Below are 16,667 nucleotides of genomic sequence, written 5' to 3' on the forward strand. Positions count from 1 at the left end.
CTACTGATATGTCTTCACCATTGCCCATAGTGGATCAGAGCATCTGCCCACCAAGATTCAAAGTCCTTCCTTCATCAACAGTAGCTCTCATTGTTTAAGAAAAAAATCTGTAGAAGACTATTATATTACACTTTTCCTAGATGTTTATTACGTTGTGCCTTGAAACAGGAGTCTTTCTGTGCTTTGTGATTATTGTTTGTTGTTATTAATTCAAATATGCTTATTATAAATATTAATGTTTCATAATTTTCTTAACATCAGCGTTAATGCCATAGTAAGCACTACTGGATAACTGTGTATAATGTGAAACTATATAATCTCAAATTACCCAAATTTTGCCTTTGAGTATTTACTTGTTCTCTTATTAGGAAACCAAATTAACAATTCTTAGTCTGTGCAGTCTCTTCTTGACTGTTTTGGATTTTTTTCATGTGACTCCTAAACCTCCTGTGGGATTTAAAAAACAAACAAACAAAACCCACACACCAACAGACTTTAAATGTTTTTCTTTATGTTATATTTTCAATTAGCAATTTCAATCCATTATTTCAATGTTTTTCTGTTCTTTTAGGATTAAGTGGTGAGAACTGAAATGTTTCACAGTGAAAAGCACATGTTAGTTCTTGTACTACTCGCCTCTAAATTCCTTGTACAGCTTAATATAACCTGATTTGCATTTTTACTGCATTTTTTTTACTGTCATTACTTACTGAGCACACAGTGTGCCTTCATGAAGATGTCTAGTTTTTCCCTTTTTTGAGTTAGCAATTTTTTATTATGCTGTTTCAAAAAAAAGTAAGAGCGATTATGATTTTCACCGTTTGGTAGTTTGCTTTTATTAACCTTAAATATAACGTATCCTGATGTTTCATCTTCTTAATTCAATTCTCCTAAGGGGTGTATATATATATATATATATATGTGTGTGTGTATATATATATGAAATGATTTTTTGGATACTCTTTGTTTATATTGCCAAAGTGCATAGAGTCCTCATCATAGGTCAGATGTCAGCTGTTTTGGATGCTTTGAGGATGCAGCACAAAAAAAATCCTTCATTTTAACTCACTTGCAAGCTACAGAAATCAGGTTTATTAATCAAAAATGCACTGCGCCACCATTTCTGCTTCTTTAGAGTACAACATTTGCTACTTCATATCTTTAAATTTTTTTCCTACTGTTAAATTTGATTAGTTCAAGTAGATATTTCTGCTGTTTGCCAGTGTTATGATTTTATCAGATTTTGACAGCTTGATTTACGTTAGTGTTACATGCTATTTTTCCTGAATTCGTGGTCTGCATTTTATACTGTGGTTTGTATAATATGAAAGTTGTTTCCATATGAATTGGATTGTTTTTCTCTTAATAGAGAATGTTTTTATTAGACTCTATGTAATCCTCTGCATATGGCAAATCTTTTCCTACCTCATTAATGTGATGTACTCTGGTTTATAGCTCACTGTGATCACAGCATAGTGACTTCTGTCATTCTACTACATTTGTTTTGCTTGTTATGTAGTTCTCTTCTTAGAAGGCAGAGTAATTTTCTCTCTCTTTTATACCATTCTTCATCCTACATCAGCCTATTGAGCCCCAGATGTTACTAGTCTAAAAATGGGACAGAAATTAACCCTGAACTCAGAAGACCCCAAACACACTCTTTTACCACTTTTAGAGGCTGCTGTGTGTGAATGCATCTCAATGCCTCTCACAGGGAGAACATTTTGAAAGGGTCCAGCTCTTTATGTTGTCCTTTCTACATCTCTCTGCCGTGAGGGGTACCTGGAGTAACCATGGGCTGCACAGATAAACCAGTTATCCAGATTCTCCAGCTGTGTTTGCCCCACCTTTTTCCTTTACCCCCTGCCTTGTGGGTACTTATTCTGTGCTGCTCTGTCACAGCCAGCCCACACCAGGAGCTATCTGTTAAGTACTTGTGGCTTATCATCCACTTGTCAGCAATTGCACGTTACTTCATGTGACAGCTTCTAAATCTATCCCTCACTTCAGAGCTCCAGTCAGGCCTTGCTTTCTTGCATTGCCTTGGTTGTAGAGCTGCCCTGTGCTACAGACAGTGACTGGGAGAAGGAGGATCTGCTGCCAGAGGATGGTTGAGAGAAAGGTCCTGGGCAGAGTCCTTTCCTTGTGAGCCACAGGTCTGCATTTCTATTTCTACCATGTCTTCAGTCGTCAAAAATAATGTGCTGTGTGATGGAGAATTTCTGCAGCAAGGAGAGGTAGGATGAGTTCCTGTGTTTACAGCAGCTAGGGGTGTGGTGCGATGTGTGGAGACTTTATTTTGCCAGCACTGGGTGCCCCAGGCCTTGTTTCTCAGCATAGCTGTGACCACGGGTTCTCCACTGCCCTCCTCAGTTCCTCTGTCTTGGGAGCTGCTGCCTACATCTCTGACCTTCGGTGGAGCCAGGGCAAGTCTAGGCAATCAGGATGATGTAACTTGTATTTTTATTTATGCAGGGGCTGGGAAAATGGCTGCCTGGTATATAAGAACTTCATTGTGGTGGATTAACTTTGCTTTTGAATGAGCATGTATGGCACATCCAAATGAGGGATTGCAAAGTGGCCCGGCAGCCCGAGCAGAGCAGTTACCAGGCCCCGTGTGAGCAGGGAGGCGGCGAGAGAGCAGAGCTGCGGGTGTCAATTACTGCAGGAGCGAGCCCTCTCTCCTCCCGGGCGGCACTAACGAACCACAGCGGAAAAAGACAAAATGCAGTTCATGAATAGCTTTACAGTCCCCTTTCTCCCACCAGCCCCGCTCTCTGTCCTGGGAATGCACTGCCCACACAGTGACCAGAGAGGAATCTGGAGTCATTTGCAAGATAATGCCATATCAAATGTTCCATTCTCACACTCCCTTCTCGTATTTTCAAAACTGTTTATATGTTTCCTTTCAGTTTGTGTGAATAAGCATATCACTCCAAAACTAAAAAGGGGAAATGCATTTGCAAATGTGCGAAGCCACATAACTGTAATAAATTGCTTTAATTACATATGGTGTGTTTAGTTTCTGGAAGCCTATTATGCCTTTCTGTCTCCAACAAGTAGCCTTTCCTGTTTGCTTGCTTCTCTTTATGAGGCTGGCCATCCTCCCAAAGTAATCCTCATCCAAATTCTCTGCTTGACAGACGCTCACCAAGAGCCTTTTTGATCCTCAAATGCTCAGTTGTCATCTCGGGTGTTGCTCTGGCAGGCAGCAAAAGGTAGAGACTAGGTTTTCTCATGAGGAACTTGATGTCATACCATATTTTAAAGTGATGTGTTTTTCTGTTTTTTGATGTCTTTAGAAAGATATAAATTTGTAGCTCAGGGCAGAGTTATCTCACTTGTGAATACAGTTTCATCCAACTAGTAAGCACAGGCGGGGAGGTCATTTGTATTATCTTCCTCAGGCCATCACAGTTCCGGGGTACTCAAGCAGTGCTGTTGCATACTTGTCTGTAGTTACTGTTTTTCCTGGTAAGTGCCAAGTTCCTTCTGTTTTCCTTTCCTTTACTGTTTGGGAGGATTGGGAAGGTGTGCTATCAAGGTGCTTTGGCTTCTATATTTTTCAATGACAAAAGCTACAGAAGCATAATTAAGTTATTTTTACTGCTGACTAAATATCTCTCGCTTTTCTTGTTCACTGTTGCCTGTATTTGACCTATTATTTTTTGTTTCAGTCTAGAAATGAATGTGCTTTTAAACTCTTTCACCTTTTGTAGGGTAGATAGTTTTGGAGTTACTAAGCTTAAGTTATTCCCTATGACAACCTGGAGTGATTTAAGGTGTTATGCAGTATGAGAAAAGGTCTTACTTTGAAGATTTTCAACTTGAAGTTGAAAATGAGGTGGCAAAGATTTAGGGGAAGCTTTTCTACTTTCTGTTGGTGTTTTTCCCTATCTGCAGTGGGAAAAGCTGTTTAGTACTGCTGGGATTAAATGCAGAGGAGAACTGACAATACAATCTTCTCTTCCTCTGGAAAAAAAAATGTTTTTTCAGAATCTTCAGAGTCAGTTTGGATAGCTAAAACAACCCTTCACATCATGTTGGCCTGTCTGTGCCTGTCATACTGCTAACCTTCTCTGAGAAGCTCCAGCAAAGCCAACCAGAGTTATCCTAAGTGTCTAGAAATCACCTTTGCGCAGCCCTTCCCAGAGCTGGGAACACTGATAGTGTTCACGTATTCCTCTGCTCATCGCTATCTGTGTGTGCAAAAGGGAGATACTTGCTCGTCCTTCCTAAAACTTTCTCTCTAAAAGTTGCTGTGCTCTCAGGATATGAGGACTGAATTAATGAATTAATGAATTCCTCAGTCACAATAATCTGATTAAATTGGTGGGGGAGAGGTAGCCAGAAGATGAAACAAACAGATTATTTTAAGATATACGAGATACCCAATTAGTGACTGACCGACTCAGCATCTAAATGGAAGTGTTGCACAAGAGATTTACTAGTAACCAATGTAATAAGTTATACTGTATGGTTTTTCACCTAAGAGAAAGGCCCGTGTTCTCTTACAGGGACCTGTAAATAAAACAGTGACAAAGTATTACTTGTAAGAAATATGAGGTATGTGTAACTGTATAGTTTTTTAAATCTGCATATATACGTGTATATATATACACACATATATATATATATTTTTTTTTTGCTTAGTAATGGACTAGAATATGGACAGTACTGTGGAGAGGTTAGCATGGATTTTAAGATTTTTACAGACACTTTCACCAGGAACCTGGTGAGTGTTTTCAAGCACATAGGAAATTGAGACCTGAGTAGGAATGGAGTTGCTTTGTGTCGCTGAGGTTTCGGGGGCAATCCCCTAGAGCACAGAGATAATAGAAAGGAAGCTTTCCGTCAGGGAGCATATGTTTTTGTGACGATTACACTGTGTATAGATTAGGACTTCTGGGAGGGAGGGAATGGGAAGATGTGCTTGGAACATAGGACCATCTGCCAGTACCTTGGCATAGTCATTTCATTAATGAGAAGCTTATTAGCTTGAGTCCAGCTGAGATAGACAAGAAAGACAGCAACAGGGACAGAAAAATGTCACCCAGCCATCATTGAAATGGGGAAGAGATGGCCCTGATAACCTGTAAAATCTGGTTTTGTTTAAAGAACTATTCTTGTTCTGATTGATAAAGGTATCAGTTGTCTTTTTCCTGAAAAAATGTTTTCCTTAATTTTGTGATGCAGTGTGGGTGGCCCTGTGGTGGGGAAAATATACAACTGAGAGTACCCTGTAATTGACAAGAAGGTGCTAGGAAAAGAGGAAGAATAGTGATTTTTCTTTTTAGTGGGAAATTTTTTTTGCATCAAATGACTGACTTTTTCCTTTGGTAAACACCTGAGAGTGCCCTGTATTGAATCTTGGATATTTAACATTTGTGGTCATGAAAGATGACACCTGGAAGACACAACTTGGAGAGCATCACAGTCCCAGCCTTGGCTATGCCAGCAGCCTCAGAGAGCACACAGTCTGACCTGTGCTCCATGTGAGGCAAAAAGTCAGGGGGAATGCTCTGGGTGGACAGAAAATAGTGCTCCGGAGGCAAAAAAGACAAAAAGGCAGTGGTTAGGAGCCTGCAGACTGTGTTCCTGTGACCTCACATTCCTGATTCTGCTGCTGTCACGGTGAGTGTCTGAGCTTGTGCTCTCTTCCTGAGTTTTGCTGTCCTGTAAATCAGAAAAATTATACTTAGGCTATTTGAGGAGAGCTTTGCTATTATTTTGTTGACACAAGACGTAAATGCTATTTTATTTAAGCAGCTCTGTTTTTTCTTTTGATGTTTGAGTCAGACTTAAGTCTGGGTGAGGGTGAGATGGCAGGGCCTTTGCCTGGAGAAAACGGTGGTTAGAAACACCAAGTGATTTGAGTGTTGGTATTTGGAAATTATTTCCCTTTTGTCTGGTTCTATACTGTTTAGGTTGGACTGGTAGTTAAACTGAAGGGAAGGAATAAGAAAAAAGTGTTTTCCATGAAAAAACCCTCCTGCAACTACCAAGGGCCATGGGAGCGTGGATATGTTCAAGACATGATGTGAGGGTTGTATAGTTCACCAGCAAAATGGTCTGGTAAATAAGCCTGGACAAGGGCAATTTCTGTTTGCACTGCTGGGAAAGAAAAGGCACTTTCCCCTGATGTTTTTGCTGATTTATGAGGTAATTCAGAGTATTGTCTCTGACTTGTCTATTGTAAATCTGTTGAAACAAAAGGAACGTACGTTTTCAAAAAATGAGTAGAAAAATATAGCTTAGGAGAGTCAAAACACCTAAGCAGTGTGAGCCTTAACTGAAAGGGGTTTGTTTAGTCATCCACTTTGCAAATTCTCTTTTTGTATTGAGGAGGAGAGAAGATTAGTGAGATGAAAATCTATGTTATTACAGAGATAAGAATGCTTTATGGTTGGGTCCCAAAGGAGAAAGAAGTTTTTTAATGTTATTAAAAAACCCCAACCCTTTGCTGTGATCCATGTGTAATGCTTAGACCATTCCATGTCAGAAAAATAATTATAATACTGTATGGCATGGTGTTTATATATATAAATGTATGTACAAATACTGGCAAAACATAAATTTAAATCCTGACCTTGTGCTTGTTGAATTCAGTGGAAATGCTTCTGATAATTGTGACAAGGATTAGATCAGATTCTCAGGCTGACATATCAGTGTGGTCTGAAACTCAAACTGAAGTTTCTGCTTTTGCATAAATTTTTTCTACCTGCCTTAAAATGGAACAGAGTTGATTGAAAGTCTTGAAAAAAATTGTCCTGCACACCGAACCCTGCTGTGTTTCATCTACTGAAACACTGTTTGGTAGTATCCTACAGTGATAATATTCAATTGCTGTGTTGCCTGCTTTTTAAACTGACAGCTCATGTATTTCTCTTTCAAGCAGTGGAAGAATATTGTTGGTCCCAGAAGGGCATGGTAGGATCAGGGTTTTGGCTCAGTCTACGAGTCTAAAAGGCTTTGCAGTTCCTGATATAAGCCATAAAGAAACCTCCAGCTGGCTGGATGCTCTCTTAAAAACACCAGTGTGGCCTTATTCCAAAATGATGCTCAGGCGAAGTTGTGTATGCTTCCATCTCTTGGGATGAGGAGGAGTGGGAAGGGAGACCTTCGCTGATGTTCCAGTGAAGCCAGAGAAGTCAGATGTTTGCATGAAGACACAGGGAATTTAATCACTGATTGACTCAGAATCACTTTGAAAGGGTAGAATAAGACAGGGGAGGAGAAAGAGGGAAGGTAGCAGAGAGCATTTAACTTGAGGTATGGAAGGAAATGAAGAAGGGAAGTCAAAATTTTCGTTTCATTGCAAGCACAGGAGCTCCCTAAGCTGTTTATGTGAACTATGAAATTGTGGAGCTCTGTGCAGTTTTCCTTCCAGCAGCGGCACAGGGAGCTGAGTGCCTGCATTGGGAGCTTTACATACAGCTTTGCTTTAGTGCCTTTCCGGGTCAGTGACTCTCAAACAATGCCACACAGAGCTGCTTTAGTCGTGCTTCCATGAGTCAGTCTATAAGTACTGACACTTCCCCCTGAGTGTAACCCAGTGTCGTAGAGAATCTGCAGGCTTTATTGACTACTGATCTCAAAGCAGTTATGGTGTTCCTTGAACTCAGGTTGGTTGATCATGTGTACCTTTTTCAAATGCCATTCTTCCTGACAATTCAACCACAGTCAGATTGTTGACTTTAAAAGGCCAAGTGAAAGGATGTGGCCAAATCCTTGCACCTGTAGCATTGAAAGAGTTGATACTCCTCACATTGTTCTGGCGCTACTTTCTCAGTAGCCACAACCGGTAGTGTTGTCTCGTAGAAAGTAAGGAGAAAGAGAATTACTGGTTCATGCAAAGATTTTCTTCCAGGCATGATCAATAATAGGACCAAGCAGCTGCGTCATTCATATTCTTTTAAAATTGATTCATGTTCCAGGTTGCTTTACCTCTGCATCCCAGAAAATATAAAGGAGGAGGGATGGGAGGCAGACTTAAAATAGTGCATTTAAATATTCTTCCAAACAAGGTAATATGGAAGTGGAGGCTTCTATGGATGGATCAGATATCTCTTTCCATTTGTGGCGTGGTTTGGTGACGATTCGAGCATTTGTGCAGCCAACCTCAGTGGCGATGTGGAGCCCCCAGGGAGGAGGGAACAGTCTGTTCAACATTTGTGCGTTCCTTACCAGCTGACTGCACCTGCAGCCTTTGCCATCAGCAGCTGGGTATAGAGGCATTTTGGAAAGCAGCAGCAGTGAGGAGCAGAGCTTGAGAAAACTGTGTGGAAAAAGAAAGCAAGCTATCCTCCCTTGAAGATCCTGAAGATACATGTCTGTTTCTGAGAATTGCTTAAGCTGAATTCGAGGCTGAACATTGGCTAAGAACATAAAAGGTAATTGAGTAAGAAGTTTTGATTTCTTTTTTCCCCTCATCCCTCTGAAAGCATGCATCTCATTTTTACCTGTTTTCCCTATTTCCATGTATGCAAATTTCCTTCCTCTCACCTACTGAAAAGGCAAAATGCATCTAAATAAACAGTCGTGGATACAACCAATTTGCTAACGAGTCTTATCCTTTCACAATTTGGCTTCAAGATATCGTATTTATTCTTTCAGATCTGGATTTCATTGAGCTTTGTGCATTTGCATCCGGGAAGACGCCCTATATCTGTTGTTTTATTTGGTTTATTGGATGGAGTATCTCTTCTCATTATGTATCTTTTCTGCACGTCCAGCTGTGCTGTAGCCACTTATTGAGCATCTTGGAAGTTACTACTATGAACCTCAAAATGCATACAAGGAAAGCTGTTTTCTTTATTGTGGTGTGTCTTTACAGTCACACCAAACATGTTTTATACCTTTTATTTGGGTATAGATTATTTGCTTTATTAGTTTTTTACTTTATAAAAACTGAACAATATTTATTTTAGTTTTAATTAGTTCCTTGAACAGTGGGGGTGAATCATAACTTGGAATTCCCAATTCGTAATGTTGTAGGCATATTTGTGGGGTTAAGTGGGGAGCTGTTTATACTTTTGTTCCCCCCCATCACATCATTTTAGATATTGAAGGAATCTCCTCTGCAATGTAGAGTGTGCATCACTTTATCATAAGACACAGAGGTAAAAGTTACGCATAAAGAGCCTAAAGAGGCAACACTGTCCAGATCAAATGTTGACAAAAATAATGGAAAATATAGAGAAGGAATTACATTGTCTTAAAGTCAGTAGGCTTCTGACTTAATTTGCTATATTCAGTGGAGGAATAAAATGAGAGAAACATAAATGACCCCATTCCTCTTGAAATTCTCCATAGTAGCTGTCAACATCACTGTAAATTGGGGGTCACCATGTAGGCACAAAGCCTTTACATAGCTTTCTCTTGACATTAAGTTCATTCCTGTGGGATTTGGGCTCCTAGGTGCTTTTCAAGCTGTCCGTCTGGAAAGCTAAAACATGATTGCCTTTCATTAATCTGGTTATTTGTTTGCTATTTTTTAAATGTTATTTTTCTTAAGATAACAACGGCTTTATGACTGGTATAGGGGAGATAAGGTGTTGCTTTGTCTGCGTGAGCCATGGTTAATTAGGACCAGGGAAAGAGTGGTACCAAACTAGGTGTCTTTAGTTCTTTTGGGTGCTCTTGATTTTGAATGCCTTGTGGAGGAGTAGCCTAAACAAGCCATGAGCAGAATTGTTTAAATGATCTGAACGGGGTGAAAGGTTTAAAACCAGTGCTCTGCTGCTTTAACCCAGTAATTCAGAGAATGCTCAATGCTATCAAGTTAATTACAGCATTGCTGTCAGGAGGCAGTGGCTCTGTGGCAGGCTGGAAACTGACAGTCTTTTAAGGTATATCTGTCTAGTACATAAATCATAATTATTTCTTCTTCAAGACCATTCTTTGCCCATTGAGGAACAGTCAGAAACAAAGGGCAGGGAAATGCTAGAATTGTAGCAATGGAAGTTCCTTTGCTGAGAAAGTTGTTTCGTTGCTTCCTGTGTGATGAGAGCAGAAAGCAAAAGAGAACAAGGAGAGATCTTTTCCTAATATTTTAGTTGTAGTCATTACCCCTTTTCTTACAATTCTCTTCTCAAAAAGATATGATTTTCGCTGCTAGGCTGCAGCATTGGGAAGAAGGTTGTTACTGATAGCTTTTTCCCCCTTGGCCTTGGCTGCAATTGGTTTGCATTTTTGCATGTTGGGACACACATAGCTGGCTGATAGCAGGAGAGAAAAGGACAGAGGCAAAGACAGATAACGTTACGGTTTTAACACTTCTCTGCTTGCCTTGACCTTTCTGAAAAATGGACTGATGGAGCAGGCAGGGTGATGGGCATTTCAGAGCAGCACGGTTGCAAGCAAGCATGCTGATGGCAGACGGGGTCTGGGCCACACGCCCTCTGTGCCGGGAATGGGCTTATGGGGAGGAATCCGTTCCTCTGTGTGCAGACAAGGTGATGCCACATCAGGACAAGGCAAGGGCTGAAGTAGGGCATTAGCTGAATGATGAACCATGCCAAGCCATTTGCTTTACATGATAAAACGGGTGCTTCTCCTTCCTTAGATGGCTCTGCCTTTTTCTTCTGTTCTCAAAGCTTCTCTAGTGAATTACATTGAAGGCAACCCATCATACAAGAGAGAGAGGAGGAATTTATGAGGTCACTTCTAGAACTTTGAAAATGAGACTGCTTTCTCTTAGCAGAAATATGTATTCACTTAAGAGCTTCACGGGGTCTTAGAAATCATTTCCCTTCTCAAACCAGTTCTGCTGGATGCACATGAATGAGCCATAAAGGAGCTATATGTGTTAAGATAATCTGTTTTGATGGCAAATGTCTTTGATTAACTATTTCAACTATATCCTTGGTGCCTAGTTTTCATTTGCTTTACTTCCTTGGAGATCATCCTGACAGGGAATGCAGTTTTCTCCATTGTGCTTCTTTCTTGAGCATTTGCAGTTTCTGACAGTGACTTTTTCTGATGACTGTTTCTTCATTTCACTCTTTCCCACATTGTTCTATGCCTTTTCTCTCCCCCTTCTCTAAATACATTTTCTCTTTTCTTTCCTGTTCGATTGCTGCAGTCCGTCCATCCTTTCTCCCTGTCCCCACTGAAGGTCACCTGTGTTTTTGCTCTGTGTTGTCTTTGAACTGTAAAGCTACCCAGCTCTTCCAGTGATGTTGTAAAGTATTTGTTACTCAGGATGAAAAGCAAATTTCAGGTACCTGTGGTTTTTATTCTCTATTATTTTACAGAAATTAACTACGAATCTCCACCATTTACTAAGCAGGGCTTTCTACTCTGGTCATGTTCCTTGTAAATCTTTTCATATTTTGACCATATCAAGCTACTTTCTGTGTTTTCCCAATGTATGTTTTATCATTAAGTGTTTCTGATCTGGTCTTTTAAAATTATTATTATTATCATTTTTAATCTAAGGACTGCCACGTTTCCTTGGTGTAATTACTATTGTCTCTAGTGCGAATTTGATTGTTTGCCCAGACTGAGAATAAGATCTTCATGGGAAAATACTTCCAGTTGGTTGGGCTTCTGTGTGAATACCGTTCTTCTGACTAAGTGGACCCTGTTGTATTTGATTAGTGTAAATATTAAGGTTTTTTATGCTTAGAAAAACTAAGCACCCTTCTCATTTTCCCAAAAGCTGTTATAACTTGTAATGGTGAAGGGGACCACACACATGCTCTCCTATGTGTCCTGGGCATTCCAGACAGCATCTGTTACACTCAGGTTTGGCCTTTTTTTCTGGAGTAAGAAGGGAAACTTCCACTGTGGCTGGTGTTGAAAGAAATAAAACTGTCAGGAATACAAATGCCATTGCTTATTGAGGCTCCATATGGCACACACCCTGAGTAACGGGAGCTGCTGTGGGAGCCTGCGTGGCCAGAGCACGAGCTCCCGAGCTTCCCACTCTGTTGTTCTGGCTGGTAAATTTGAAACTAAATACAAACATGGGAAAAGATATGATGCTCCTAGTGTTAATGACCTCTTTCCAAAGTAGCTTGATTGTGAGCTAGGCAGAGTTTCACTTCCATTAGTAAATGCTTTGATGCCTGGAGATGAAATGTGGTGTTACCTTCTCTGTTAAGCATTCGGGAGGTATTTTTTAGCAGCTGTTGATAATGGTGGTAAGGCGCACTTTGTGCCGAGGGCTTTCCAAACATACAAATACACTGCTTCTCACCGGTGACGTAGGCAGAGGAGTATGTATGGAGAAGGGAAATGAGACATCGTTAGGCAAGGTTTTTGCCACCTGACTTCACTTTCTCTGGAAATGACAGCACTGTTATCCCTTTAGTGTTGCTTTTAACTGCTTCTTTAGTTTATGGTGGGTTGTTTTTTTTATAAATCTCGCAGCGAAATCAGATTTGGCTGATTCCAGCCATATTCTACTGATGGAAAAATCTATCTGCTGATAATATCACTCTGTTCTTTGTGTTTCATCACTGCCTACTTATCAATTTTTGCATTCAGTTTAAATTCCTTGTTACCCCATTCAACTGCTATTAAATTCTGCCTCCCCTCTTATCCTGCCCTGTTGTGTTTCTGCTTCTATTGGTTATGACATGTCTTAGTGGAAAACTGGAACTGCAAAGAGCATGAATCTCTTTACCTCATTGATATAACTGTTTCTGAGCTTCTGTAAGTGTGACCAAGTTGCATTTTGAAATGCTGAAAAGAAAATTATTTATAACTCCTGTTCCTCTTTAAGTGTGCCCTCTGCATTTGGGATGTTAATCCTTGTTGGTTTTTGTTTGGTTGGTTTGGTTTTGTGTGTGTGTGGTGTGTGTTTGTTTCAAGTAAGCTGTATTCTGGAAAGTAAAACCAAGTAGACCAGAGTGATGCTCCACTGTGGTCCAAGTTGCCACTTTGGTAATAGTGCAAGGTATTTTGCAGTGAAACATCAGGGGACAGCCAGCCCTTATGGGAAACTTACATTAAATGCCATTAGTTGGATGTTGGTGTATCTGGGGGAGTGAACATCTGAGAGTCTTATCCACTGCCATCGTATAAATTCTACTAATAATTAACCTCCTAAATTAATTGTTTTCTCAGTGCGTTTCACTGGATTGTCACATTTCTGTGAAAAACATTTCTTTAGTTGTGGATTCCTTTTGCAGTGACATCAAACATTCACCCCTTTTGTAGTTCAGTTGTTTTGCTGTCGCATCTGGCAGTTTTGATGTTTACCCTGGTGCGTTGGGATCCGTGAGGCCAGCCATGCAGGGCTTCACATTCTGCCTTCTCAAATGGTTTAGTGAAGAAACATAAGAATTATGGATCAAAATGAAAGAGGAAGTTTATGTACTGAGGAAAGATAAGTGCTTTTTTTCTAAACTAACTTTATTTAACCAGGAAAAAAGAAAAGAGAAAATTTTGCTTTTATTGTATATTTACAAGGGAGGCAGGGAGCTGGGCACACTTGGTTATATTTACAGCCAGCACAAGCATGGTTCTTCTGTGTTAACTAATGGGCTGTAGAGGTATAAAAGATTATTGGAAACTCAAAGGTCAGAGTTTTTGCTGAATCAAGGTTTGGGTGAGCTGGAAAGCTAGAGGAGAGTCCATGTGTATCTGAGACACAACTGATGTGGAAGAGCTGCCTTTAGAGGCCGTCTGACTGGTAAAGTAAAATCAGTCTTTTAGCCCCAACCCTGGTCTCATCTGTGTCCTCCCTTGGGGATTCAGTGTCTCCGCTGAGGTGCTCTCACTGGCAAGTTGCTCTTTGTGAGTCTCTCGGTGCGTGTACACACACGGAAGTTTCCTGAGCTTCAATTAGCTTCACAAAGTACTTTAATCTGTGTGATCGCCAGCCAGGTGGAGGGGTGGAGGAAGGGTGTAACTCCATTCTTCGGTGGTTTGTTTTTGTTTCACAGTATACCTAATGGTCCTGACTCTTTTAAAGGCTTTGCCAATAGACTACACAGACGCTGTGACACTACTGAAGTTTTACTGAACTGATTTAGCTGTGGCCAAGACTAAAGAAGGTAGTGTCTTATAGTTTGCTTTGTTGCCTGTTTCAAAGGCAACAATGTTAATGAACAGATGTGAGAAATCCCATTAGGAGTATGCTGGCGTGTCCACTTCTCTGAGTTCATGCCGCATTTCCTTGTTCTGTGAACTTTCTTTTTTCTTCATGGTTTACCTCTAAATCCAGGTTCCTGGTTTGATTGGGGTTTTGTTGTTGTTTTTTTCCCTGCACTTGTCATTTCTTATCTCACCCCAGTCTTTCTCACTCTTGCACAATCGAGCCTGCTGCAGTGCAGCCCCATGTCATTGTCTAGTTGGTGCCAACAAGGCTGTTGTCATGGCCTCGTTCTGTCCTCATGCCATAGTTAGTGTAATGTAATCATTACCTTGGCTCTGGAGAGCTACGGTGTTCTGCTAAGTAAATGTTTATGAACACTGGTGGAGACTAACATTAAAGAAGAGAGAGAAGCACTGTTTAAAGTCTTGTTTCTTTTTTATTTATTTTAAACCAGAACATTGTTCCTGAGAGAAGCAGCTGATGAGTATTTTTTCTTCACCAGACTGTGATCAGAGGTAAGTGCAGAATCTTTTGCATTTTTGTGGGCTGACATATCTAGATTTGGTAAGTGGAGCTTACTGAAGTCCTTTTGAGTGGTCTTGTGTCAAAATAAGAGGCCAGGAATCAAGTAGAAGGAGGAGGCCCCTAGACTGGTATGCTGCAATGTGAAGTTGCACTCCTCCTTCACCCCTTAGAGTGATTTGCAGAGGAAACAGTTCCACGTGTCTTGTCTTCAGTTGCACAGTGGCCAGCATGAAGTGGCAGATGAGTTAATTTGGATCAGAAATGAATTTCCGATGCAGTTCTTGAGTGAGATAGGACTGAGTGTTTGCTTATTGCTAAATATTACTTTATTCAAATGGCGTTACTACTTCCATACCTTGTGGGCAGAATTTGAGGCAATGTTGTTCAGTATCCATTAACTCAGCCTTTGAAAAGGAATGGGAATGATGCAAGCTAAAAAGCTTTTAAAGTTTCAGATTTGCGATTCACAGAATTTCTGACCTGTGCATAACAGCTCTAAGATCCCTTTGGGAATGACTATATTTACATTGCTCCCAGCATACTGGAACTGCATTCATGACTTACACTCACAGGAAATATCATAAATGTAATTAAAAATAGAAATATTGGGTTGATTTAAATTCTGTGCTGAAGGAAAGGAGTCCTACTTTTTTTTGTCAGTTCTGTCTGGATGAATAGTGAGAGAAAGTAATTCTTGTGGAGTTTATATAAGACATATGTTTGAATACTGAACTCTAATATAACAAAAAAAGCACCAGTCCTGTCAAGGTGCCTGATGCAAAATTTGCAGAGATTCAGGCTCCTGTGACATTTATGGATTTCAGGTGCTGCAATACTTGAAAAAAGCCCAATGCCATCCTAAGAGTGGAAGTTCCTCCAGTCAGTGCAGTAGAAGAGGAATGGTGTAGTCAAGTCTTACCTCGTTGAAAGGTTCCTAGATTCTTTGCTTGGAAATAACAGAGCTGATTTGGTTTTGGGTGTGTGCTGGACAAGTCTGGTTGAAGTACTTTTTCATGCCTGAAAAGTGTTCTCAGTTGTACAGATCTCTCAGATTGCTTTATATGAGCAAACTTACGGCTTCAGCTGTGCAGAAAATCAGAGGGCAAAAAAGGGAGGGTGGAACGGTGCATTCCTTTTGCAAGTAGACTGGTTTTATAGAAAGGAAATTGCAGGAGCTAGTACTTAATGCTGAGTTGCAGTGCACAGACACTCAGGTGGTCAGGAAAGGTTGACATGCTAAACGAGGACTTCAGACTCTTTGAGCCCTGCACATGCTGCAGCTCTGAACTTCCTCTGTCTGTCAACCGGAAGTTGGACTTTAACCCTAATTTTCCTGGGAAGCCATAGACAAGTTTGATACTCCTGTCCAAATAAATGATTTCTTCCAGGGTCATCTCCATGCAGTGCCCACTTTCTTTTGGCAGCCCCTTCCCAAGCCCCACTCATGGTGCAGCTCTTTGCTTTCTCTTTCTCTCAACCTTAACCCTGAGATTTCTGGAAACACATTGTTAAAGGTCTTCAGGCATTGGTCATATAAAAGGATTTTGGAGGTTGGAAGAAGTGTAGGACCTATGCGGTTGGTGTGCCCCTGTTTTCATAGCTTGTGTTTCCAATGTGATTCAAATAGCAAATATTTTCTATTGTAAACATTTTCCTGTCAATTTTACGGGTGTGATTTGCAGAGACTAGAAAAGGAGCAGAAATAATTCAAAACACATGATAAAGGTTTTTATGCTTGCAATACATTGTTGTGAGGAGTAGAGTGGTAATAAAAGCCAGGGCTACTTTTGCAAACTCAAGAGGAGAAACTGGATAAATTAAACAAAAGTTTGTGATGAAGTAGAATGAATGCAGTGACCACATTGGCATTCTGTCCAGCTTGAATAGTTGCATAATTCCAGAGACACTTGGTGTAATATTCACATGAGAAATGGATAAATATAACAAGTGAGAGAGTAAAAATATTAATAGAATGCTTTATATATGCTACTCATGTCAATGTATATGTGACATCATGACTAGAACAGCAAATGGAGAAGAATATTTGATTTCAGATACAGCCACAGTAAATTGTCATTGCACCTTTGATTTC

At 40.3% G+C, this 16,667-nt stretch overlaps 1 protein-coding gene across 1 annotated transcript in view; it reads left to right on the forward strand.

The window, feature by feature from the left end:
* Positions 1-16,667, forward strand: part of NDST2 (N-deacetylase and N-sulfotransferase 2) — a 137,751-nt gene that overhangs the window by 71,162 nt on the left and 49,922 nt on the right. Inside the window, exon 3 of the mRNA XM_082054707.1 lies at positions 14,505-14,565. The gene's annotated coding sequence lies outside the window, so the exon portion shown is untranslated. The remainder of the gene's footprint in view (positions 1-14,504; positions 14,566-16,667) is intronic.

This window comes from Streptopelia decaocto, assembly GCF_964273445.1.
Source record: "Streptopelia decaocto genome assembly, chromosome: 5".
Lineage (NCBI taxonomy): Eukaryota > Metazoa > Chordata > Aves > Columbiformes > Columbidae > Streptopelia > Streptopelia decaocto.